We start from the raw sequence: 11,969 nt of genomic DNA on the forward strand, positions 1-11,969 counted from the left end.
TGCCGTGATATGTAAATGCCAGCACACCAAAATCTTGATTTACCACCCTATCTAAATGAGATTCCAACTGCAGGGAACTGTGCCACAGTTATTCCCAGATCCCTCTGTTCATCTGCATTCCTCAATTCGCTACCATTTACCATGTACGACCTAATTCCCAACCATCCAGCACATGTACAGAATGTGTTTCCCATTCTATCTATGTGTGGAAAATTGAAATCTCCCACAATCACTACCTTGTCCTTACTACTAATATCTGCGATATCCTTACTTTCATATTTGCTCTTCCAATTCTCGCTCCCCTTTATAATACACCACTGCAAGTGTTGCTACACTTTTCCCATTTCTCAGTTCCACCCAAATAGATTCAGATTCAGATTACATTTTAATTGTCATTGTCAGTGTACAGTACAGAGGCAACGAAATGCATTTAGCATCTCCCTGAAAGAGCGACATAGCAAATTATTTGAATAAATAATAATAAGTGTCCGGGGGGGGGGGGGGGTGGTGGTGATTGGCAGTCACCGAGGTACGTAGCCTCCCTCGGCGAGCTCTCTAATCTACCCTGCCAAAGCACTGCTGTAATATCTTCCCTGACTAGCAATGCAACACCTCCACCTCTTTCCCCTCCAATTATATCACACCTGAAGCAACGAAATCCTGGAATATTTAGTTTCCAATCACAGCCATCCTGCAACCATGTTTCACTGATCGACACAACATCATACTTCCAGGTGTCAATCCAGGCTCTAAGCTCAACCGCCTTTCTTACAATTATGCTAGCATTAAAATATACACATTTAAGAAACCCACCCCTTCGTATTATCTGTTTATTATATAGTTCTTCTTTCTCCCCTACATTTTCTGTCCGAGTGCTACCCTTCTCTGCCTCCTGCCTCACACACTGAATACTAGCTTTCCCTATTTGAGACCCTGATCCCTTTTGCCATAAGGGCCACATCTAACTCCCTCTTAAATACAAGAGAATATATGAACTGCCCTATGGCGGATAATTCCACAGATTCACCACTCTCTGTGTGAAAAATGTTTTTCTCATCTCGGTCCTAAAATGCTCCCCCCTAATCCTTAAACTGTGATTCCTTGTTCAGGACGTCCCCAACATCTGGAATAATCTTCCTGTAGCTAACCTGTCCTACCCCTTAAGAATTTTGTAACTTACAATAAGAACCCCCTTCAATCTTCGAAATTCTAGAGAGTGCAAGCCGAGTCGTTCCAATCTTTCTTCATATGAAACACCTGCATTCCCAGGAATCAGTCTGGTGAACCTTCTCTGTACTGAATGCATTTCTCTGGCAAGAATGCATTTCCTCAGATTCGGAGACCAAACCTGTACACAATATTCCAGGTGTGGTCTCAACAAGGTCCTGTACAACTGCGGTATAAACTCGATGCTCCTAATCTCAAATCGTTTTGCCATGATTCCCAACATACCATTCGCTTTTTCACTGCATGTTGCACCTGCATGCCTACTTTCATTGACTGGTGTACCATGATCCCCAAGTCCCGTTGCATCTCCCCTTTTCCTAATCGGACACCATTCAGATAAAGTCTACTTTCCTGTATTAGCTAACAAAGTGGATAACCTCACATTTATCCACATTATACTGCATCTGCCATTCATTTGCGTACTCACACAACCTCCTCAAAGCAAACACTGCCCCCCCATCTTCGAGTCATCCGCAATCTTAGAGATGTTGCATTCAATTCCCTCGTCCAAATCATGAATTTATATTGTAAACAGCTGGGGTCCCAGCACTGAACCTTGCGGTACCCCACTAGTCACTGCCTGCCTTTCTGAAGCGGACCAGTTTACTCCTACTATTGTCTTCCCGTCTGCCAGCCAGTTCTCTATCCACATCAATACTGAACCCCCAATGCCGTGTGCTTTAAGTTTGCATACTAATATAATATGTGGGTCCTTGTCGAAAGCCTTCTGAAACACCAGATATAACACGGCGAATGGTTCTCCCTTATCCAATCTACTCGTTACATGCGAGATAAATTCTATAAGAATCGTCAGACTTTATTTACCTTTCATAAGTCCATGCTGACATTGTCCCATTATTTTACCATTTTCCAAGTGTGCAGCAATCCCATCTTTATTAACTGACTCTAGCAGTTTCCCCACTACCGATGTTAGACTAACTGGTCTGTAGTTCCCGGTTTCTCTCTCCCGCCCTTTTTGAAAAATGAGGGGTTAAATTAGCTACCTTCCATTCATCAGGAACTGCTCTAGAATCTAAAGAGTTTTGAAAGATTATTACTAATGCTTCCACTATTTCTGGGACAACGTCCTTAATTATTCTGGGATGCAACCGATCTGGCCCTGGGAATTTATCGGCCTTTAATCCATTCAATTTACCTAACACCACTTCCCGACGAACTTGGATTTCACTCATTTCCTCCATCTCATTTGACCCCGGGCCCCCTGCTATTTCCGGCAGATTATTGATGTCTTCATTAGTGAAGGCAGAACCAAAGTAGTTATTCAATCGGTCTGCCATGTCCTTGTTCACCATTATCAATTCACCTGTTTCTTACTGCAAGGGACCTACATTTGTTTTAACTAATCGTTTTCTCTTCACACATATATAAAAACGCTTGCAGTCAGTTATCCTCTTTTTCAAGAGAGAGCTAGTAGAGCTCTTAAAGATAGCGGAGTCGGACGATATGGGGATAAGGCGGGAACGGGGTACTGGGATGGTCAGCAATTATCACATTGAATGGCCGTGCTAACTCGAAGGGACGAATGGCCTCCCCTGCACTTATAGTCTATTGTCATTGTCACTAATAACTATGGCTCAAATGAGAAGAGCACAGTAAGACAATCTCGTAGAATGCCGTACGTTTTCACAAACATCCATAGAACTTCATATAACTTACAGCGTATACTGATAACTCTCTGTGAGGACCCACATGTTGCACACATTCACAGCACTTACCGTTTGTGCACCTCGCGTCCCATTGGTTAAATGCGGATTTGATAACTTTGAAATGGTACGCATAACAATCAAACACTGTTGCTTTAACTATCATAATATATAAGACTTTGGGTTAAATATATTACAAACTTGCCCAAGTTTTTTATGACTTCAATAATTTGCGACGTCACCTTTACATCCAAGATCTCCCGGGGTGGGTGTTCTCCGGTGCGGGTATTCGAGGGGACACTTTTACCAACGATGTGGTTTTAATCACGGTTCACTATTGGACAATTGAGCACAGGTTATTTCCCAACTATCTTGTCTGTCCATATCAGAAAGCCAATGTTCGAACTGACCGTCCATCACCTCCCCAAAGGATTGTCTTTAGATTATAGTTTAAGAAGGAACTGCAGATGCTGGAAAATCGAAAGTAGACACCAATGCAGGAGAAACTCAGCGGGTGCGGCAGCACCTATGGAGCAAAGGAAATAAGCAACGTTACGGGCCTAAACCCTTCTTCGGACTGATAAAGGGTTTAGTCCCGAAACGTTGCCTATTTTCTACCCTCCATAGATGCTGCCGCACCCGTCCTCGTTTTTTTTTAAATGGAAACCACGATCACTGACTAAATCATCGGCGGAAATGAGTCGGGGAGCCAAGCGGATATTTAGTAAACGTGTCGTTTGGATGCTCTGTGAATTTGCGGGTTCACCATCCTTGGTGTTCCTCCGGTCGCTCACAATGAAAAATTATATTTCATGCGAAATTAACCTTGGAGTCAAGGAAAATAGTGTTTTTGCGGCACAGGAACTGTCTGAGTCGGGGTACCCACCGAGTAGCGTTGGAACTATTTAATCTATTTTACCTGGGATGATACATTAATGAGGGCAACGCTAGATACAACAAGAGTGAAAACACGGGATGAGTAGTATCCAACTAAATGCCCCGTATTTGCAACGAAGCTACTGTTGGAGACAGCGCGGTAAAATACGCGGGAACATCGGAGAAGAGTATCGCAGCTATTAGGGCGTCTGCCCCATGATGCTATTGGCCCGGGTTCAGTCCTAACCCCGTCTGGTGGCTTGGGAACTTTGCGTCCAATGTATGGAGAATATAATTAATGGCAGATAAGTGTAAGTAGATTGTTGATGCTTAGTACGGTCACAATGGCCTCCGAACTTGTTTGTGTAATGCATTTCAATAGGTCTAATTCTAATGTTTGATTATGATGCTTTAATTGCTCTGCTTTTCACAATTTTTCAGTGTTTAATGAATCTTATCAGTCGAGCAAGGGGATAAGTTAACACAGTCAACAATTGTTTTCTAAACATCGTCTGTGTCACCGCATATATGCACGTGTTTGTGCAACTGCTCAGTAATTGAAGCATAAACCCTATTTCCGTTACAAAGTTAGGAAGGTAAAGGACACAAAGTCCAAAATAACACACACGTCTACTTATTACATATAATGAAAATATCGACCATAACAGTATGAAATTTCCGGAGATAAATAACACCAATATCACGGATTTCCTTCGATTCACTATTTCGGGATCACTGGAGGTCTTCGCATTTTTCTGGACCCGGAGTCTCCTGCGAGCTCTGCTGGCGACTACAATGTGTCTAACTGTTAAAGCATTGAAAAGCAGAATCAATACAAACGGGACACCGGGGGTGAGAAGGTAATGAAGAAACTCAATTGATGTCCAGGTTAGTGAAACCATAACACGTACTTCCACGTAACAAAACCAGGGGGTATTCGCCAATCTGTACGAAGCTGTGTACATAAAATACCAGAAAACATTATTTAAACTGCTGAGTGCAATCACCGTGCCCAGGATCACAGTCGCCGTTTTCTCGGTGCAATATCTATGCTTCAGCTTTTGGCTACAAATGGCAACACATCGGTCAAAAGTGAAGGAGACGGTGAACCACACAGAACAGTCGGTCACTGCGTAAAGCAGGACGGCGTGGATATTACACAGGTGGATGGACTTCATCAATATTAGATAATGAGCAATCGGAATCTGTCTCAATATCACATCAAAGATAATGACCAGTAGATCCGCCGCTGCCATGGCCACCAGGTAGCGGGTCACACAGCAGGAGAGACCACACTTTCCTCGACGCAGGATCACAATTGTTACCAGGTTCACTGTGATGCAAAAACAAAGATCATATGTCATGACCAAGGTGATTGCAATCTCCGCATTATAACCATATAACCATATAACAATTACAGCACGGAAACAGGCCATCTCGGCCCTACAAGTCCGTGCCGAACAATCCCCCCCCCCCCTTAGTCCCACCTGCCTGCACTCATACCATAACCCTACATTCCGTTCTCATCCATATGCCTATCCAATTTATTTTTAAATGGTACCAATGAACCTGCCTCCACCACTTCCACTGGAAGCTCATTCCACACCGCTACCACTCTCTGAGTAAAGAAGTGCCCCCTCATATTACCCCTAAACCTCTGTCCCTTAATTATGAAGTCATGTCCTCTTGTTTCAATCTTCCCTATTCTCAAAGGGAAAAGCTTGTCCACATCAACTCTGGCTATCCCTCTCATCATTGTAAAGACCTCTATCAAGTCCCCCCTTAACCTTCTGCGCTCCAGAGAATAAAGACCTAACTTATTCAACCTATCTCTGTAACTTAGTTAACTTATGTGGGTTACATGAGTTAAACGCCGTGAACAAACACAGTTTACTTGGATGAAGATGATCAGATATTTCAACATTACATCTGTGATTACGGAAGCAAAGAATAATGTCATGAGTCTCAACGAATAAAGTTAATAATACCATATGGGTAATGGACTGAGCAATATAGACATCCATAGCAACAACGCGGTCTGTTTATGTGATATGAATGCGTGTAGATCAACGCAGACATGTGGTTCAGTATCAGACAGCAACCTAACATTACATTGTCGTGGATCAGATTGGCGTTCACAATGCAGTTGGTAAGTATCGATTAACTTCCATGATGCAATTCACCCAGATGATGCCTAGCGTTTACGTTATCTGAAGGGAATGGGTGATTTATGGTATATTTGAGCTGAGAGTAGAGCTGCAATTGAGGAGGGGGTGGTGCGATGTCAAATGATTGCACACTTGCCAAGTTCCACAGAAATCATATAAAGAGGTAACATACAGAGAGTATCACTGTGTGGTTGAACTTTGTGTTACAGAGATCATACAGAGAGGAAACAAAACCCACTCTCCTCACACTGTGAAATACATCCCACAGTATCACGGTGCGGTGGAACTTTCTGTTACACAGAGATCATATAGGGAGGAAACAAAGTCCGTTCTCCTCACACCATGAAGTACATCCCACAGTAACACGGTGCGGTGGAACTTTCTTTTCAAATGAAGTTTTGGAAATCACTCAATCGAACTGAACGGCAAACTTGAAATTATATCTGGACCGCAGATTTTGATTCCACGGTAACCACAGAAAATGTCAGGCGATGCAACGAAGATGCTGGGATGATTTTGACAGAAACATGGTTAGGTTCGAGATGTTTAATCATTCACATTGAATCTGCAGCTTTATTCGCTTTCCGTAATTCACCTGATCCTGCTGTGATAATGTAAGCCAGAAAATCACCCAATGAAAGTGCACTGAATTGAAACATTGACCGGCACAGCTGCTGTCCCACTTACTGATGGGTTTCCTATAACATTTAACCTTTCCACCATCCACTGTGACTTTGTATGTTTCATTAGTTCAGTTGGAACAGGACCATGGGACATAATGGACGCAACCCAGCGTGACCGTGCTCTATATTAACCAATGCAAACACCGAGAAGTTGCTGATCTCACCGTTTAATTCTGTACAATGCGATTGTCAAAGTGTCTGTCACAGCAAGAATCGCTCGCGCCTCAATAATTTCTCGGCAGTGCAATTACAGAACTTGAAATTAAAAGAGGGAATTTCGAGAGACATACAGCCAGATTTTCAAATTTTCACTGCGTAAACGACAGCACTCCTCACTTACCGGGAACACCGAGAATAGCCAGGATCGGGTAGTATATCTTTTCCATCTCATATATGACTCTAACAGTCCCATATTCGTCCATCTCCTTGTCACCGCTTATCCTCTAATGACATCTAGGCGAATACCTTATTTGATTATGGAATAGCTCAATGGAAAATGTTCCCTTATTTGAAGGAAAGGGATGTCCCTGCGGGACGGTTGTGCGTCATTAATTCCATTTGATCACAGACCATGAGCAAACCTAGTGTTGCATAATATTGTGAAGGAAGTACCACGTGGTTATTCACGTCATGCTCCACAACGCTGAACAATTGTTCGGCAACTTCGGAGAAAACAAATATTCACCGCACAAGTGTTCACCCGCCATCGTGATTTCTGCAAACCGCTCATCTCACAACCTCAGCCGATTGGGTTTTATCTGACAAAGTTAAATCAAATCTTAAATATCTATATGGAACTTTGCGTAACGAACCCTCTGCTTTTTGCGTTTGCTTTCGCCTTCTATATTTGTGCATGAAACAATTCCCACATTAGTGACAAGAGCCACATTCAAGTGTGCGTTCGTTGTGATATGTCAGCTTTGAGACGTTCACAGCTCCATAATCAGCGGTTCTTTAAATGCCCGTTCGCTGCATTGATGTGCCTCAAAAATGGCAACTCCTACATCGAGAATCATATACTTAATTACTATATTGTTAATGTTTACGTGATGCCCATGAAAATCTTGAAATACATTTTAACACTGACTGACTTACGAGATTATTCCTTTAAGTCGTAGCCTGTAGTGGCCGACAGGCATATAGTTATAGACAGCGTGGAAATAGACTATTCCTCCCAATCTGCCCACAACGGGCAACATCTTATCGCTATGCTCGTCCCACCTACCCGCGTGATGTCCATATCAATCTAAATCTGTACTGTTCATCGTTATATTGCGATCGGCAGATTGAATAACAACTTACATGCAGTTTACCTGGATCACGGGATAGATTTTAATTACCCACCATGCCCTGCTTATATACAACACCACTCATGGACATATACATGAATATGCATGTAGACATTACACTGCTCTCCTTTTTTAAGTATTACATCTAAGTACACATTTACAAGTTTGTTGTTGTGATACTTGATTTAACCCAGTATTAATGAACTATTAAATGATAAACATAATATATTTATTTTACATATTTACGCATTTTCGCTTTACATAGACAATGAGTTACTTAACTTACAAACCTCATCTGAATACTGGTTTACGGAAACACATAGAAACATAGAAACATAGAAATTAGGTGCAGGAGTAGGCCATTCGGCCTTTCGAGCCTGCACCGCCATTCAATATGATCATGGCTGATCATCCAACTCAGTATCCCGTACCTGCCTTCTCCCCATACCCTCTGATCCCCTTGGCCACAAGAGCCACATCTAACTCCCTCTTAAATATAGCCAATGAACTAGCCTCAACTACCCTCTGTGGCAGAGAGTTCCAGAGATTCACCACTCTCTGTGTGAAAAAAGTTCTCCTTATCTCGGTTTTAAAGGATTTCCCCATATCCTTAAGCTGTGACCCCTTGTCCTGGACTTCCCCAACATCGGGAACAATCTTCTTGCATCTAGCCTGTCCAACCCCTTAAGAATTTTGTAAGTTTCTATAAGATCCCCTCTCAATCTCCTAAATTCTAGAGAGTATAAACCAAGTCTATCCAGTCTTTCTTCATAAGACAGTCCTGACATCCCAGGAATCAGTCTGGTGAACCTTCTCTGCACTCCCTCCATGGCAATAATGTCCTTCCTCAGATTTGGAGACCAAAACTGCACGCAATACTCCAGGTGTGGTCTCACCAAGACCCTATACAACTGCAGTAGAACCTCCCTGCTCCTATACTCAAATCCTCTTGCTATGAAAGCCAACATACCATTCTCGCTTTCTTCACTGCCTGCTGCACCTGCATGCCTACCTTCAATGACTGGTGTACCATGACACCCAGGTCTCGCTGCATTTCCCCCTTTCCCAATCGGCCACCATTTAGGTAATAGTCTGCTTTCCCGTTTTTTGCCACCAAAATGGATAACCTCACATTTATCCACATTAAACTGCATCTGCCAAACATTTGCCCACTCACCCAGCCTATCCAAGTCACCTTGCAGTCTCCTAGCATCCTCCTCACACCTAACACTGCCCCCCAGCTTAGTGTCATCCGCAAACTTGGAGATATTGCCTTCAATTCCCTCATCCAGATCATTAATATATATTGTAAATATATAGGGAACCCGCCTGCTCGTCTAACAGTAACAGGTGTAACAGCTTTAGGTGTTGACTCAACTGCAGGCTTGTTTGGCTCTGTTTTAGTACCCTGACGTTGACCAGAGAGGTCCGTTTCTTTGTCTGTAATAACTGAACTTTGTGTTTCAATCACAGTGGTCTCTTCCAACTCACTTTCAGATACAGACTCAGGGATTACACTTCGTGCTCATTTTATGTTTCATCTTTGGCTAGAAAGATTTGATCAACATGAACACTTTTGTACCTATCTACAACTTCAACTATCTATCTTATTGTTCCACACAATGCCACTATTTTCCCAACATCACATATTTCTCGACAGGAATGGTTGCGAGGACTGAGAACACGATCCTGCTCATATGGCTCAAAGTACCTCTTCTTTTTTGTGGGCGTCAAAATGGCGTTTTTGATTTAACTGTTTTTGCTCAACTCTCAAGGTCAAATTGTGTTGAACAAGACTTAGGCGTATTCTTAGCCTTCTCTTCACCAACAGTTCTGCAGGTGAGTAACCCGTTGTTGTGTTTGGTGTGGTTCTGTACTTCAGCAAGAAACTAGCCAAACGATGTCTCATGCTGAACTTTGAACTACCCTGCACAACCTGTTTCTTGAAAGCGACTTTGACAACTCTAACATACCTTTTCGCCGCCCCGTTGGAAGCTGGATGGTATGCGGGACAATTGTGTGTGTGTTTTGTCCCGCTGTATGAACTCTTTAAAACGCTCTGAACCGCCCGTTAGCAGAAACAAGTTCTTCCGGTAAACCATGGCATGTAAAAATGCATCTCAACTCATCTATGGTACGCTCAGTAGTAGTGCTTGACCCCATATGCTTAACCTCAAACCATTTGGAATGCCTACCTACTAATACCAGACAGTGTAATTACCCTTTTCACTAAAATCTACATGAAGTCTCTGAGAAATCGACTTGACCATGAACAGGGTTGCAGTAGTGTTTTTGGAGGTTTACTCCGGCAATTATGGCAGACGATACATTTGCTCACCAGTAACTCGATGTCACTGACAATACCAGGCCAATGCACATAACTTCTGGCAAAATACTTAATGCTTACAATGCCAGGATGTTCGTCATGAAGTTCGTTCCTAAATTTGTTTCTCAAAGACTCCGATACAACCACTCTGTAACCCCACTTAATGCATTTCTGCTCACATTATAATTCATGGCGTCGATTACAGAAAGGCTTCACCTCTGAGTTCAGAACTGAGATCAATCCACTATCGATTTCGGTCCATCCGTTCAATGTCTGTTCATCGACCCACTTCAGCACATTTTTTTTTTTTTGTTTCTGCTGCAATTTATGTTGCAGGCACTGGAAGATCTTCATCTACAACTTGCAGTGTGTAGATTGAGTTCTCACTTCCCACGTCAGAGTTCTCATGTGGCGAGCGGGACAACACATCTGCAGCTGCGTTGCACTTGGAGCTTCTGTACTCAACCTTGTAGTCATACTGGGACAGCAAAATTACCCAGCGCTGCATCCTTGATGCCGCCATGGAAGGTATAGCTGACTTGGTACCAAGTATCACTAGTAGTGGCTTGTGATCAGTCACTTGAATGAATGGTCTGCCGAGAACAAAGTGATGGGATTTCTTGATTCTGACCACGATGCAGCGTGCTTCCCTTTCAATTTGTGCATAATTGCGTTCACTCGGTGATAGGGTGCGAGATGCAAAACAAATAGGCTTTTCCTTCCCGTCATTCATTATGCGGGAGATCACAGCACCAACACCATAACTTGAAGCATCACAAGCAAGGTTCATCTCGCGTGTCGCATCGTAGTGAACAAGAAGTTTGTCACTTGTCAAGTTTTCCTTGCAGATGTCAAATCCACGTTGCTGTTCCTTTCCCCACGACAATTTCACATATTTTTGAAGCAGATGACTTAGTGGCTTTAGCACAGGTATTAAACCTGGAAGGAATAGTGCATAGAACTGCACCATCCCAAGGAACGATAGTAGCTAATTGTTGGGTTTAGAAGCATTAACTATTGCTTCAACTTTCGCCTTCAAGGCGCGAAGTCTGTTGTCATCTCATTTGAGTCCAAGGTAGACAACCTCTGACTGCGCAAACGTACATCACTTTGTCGCAATTTGACATTGTGCCAGTTCAGTCGTGTGAGAAATTGCTCAAGGATTTCCAGATGTTCTACCATGCCCTCTGTGAATATCAGTAGGTCATCCTGGTTGCACACGCAGTGCGTAATGTATTGTACCATTTTGTCCATCACAGACTGGAAATGTGTTGGGGAATATTTCACACCATAGTGCATCTTTGTATATGAATACACGCCCTTATGTGTGCTGATCGTCAGGTACTACTGACTTTCCTTGCCGACATTGATTTGGGTGTAACCGTTAGACAAATCCAGTTTAGTGAATACTCTTGTTCCGCTAAGTTCTGCGTAAAGATCTAGCGAGGTTGTTAACGGATATTGTTCGTCATCAACGGCTTGGTTGATTGTGCCTTTGTATTCATCACATAGTCGAACAGTTTTTTTCAGCCTTGGGTACGGCCACGTTGCCCAGTTACCCTGGTCTATCTTCACGAGCACTCCATTCCCTTCTACCACCACTTGTTGCGTTAGTGCATACGGTACTGGGATGTAATGTTAAAATTGTACAAGGCATTGGTGAGACCAAATCTGGAGTATGGTGTACAATTTTGATCGCCCAATTATAGGAAGGATGTCAACAAAATAGAGAGAAT

The sequence above is a fragment of the Leucoraja erinacea genome, unplaced genomic scaffold (genome assembly GCF_028641065.1).
Source record: "Leucoraja erinacea ecotype New England unplaced genomic scaffold, Leri_hhj_1 Leri_661S, whole genome shotgun sequence".
Classification (NCBI taxonomy): Eukaryota; Metazoa; Chordata; class Chondrichthyes; order Rajiformes; family Rajidae; genus Leucoraja; species Leucoraja erinaceus.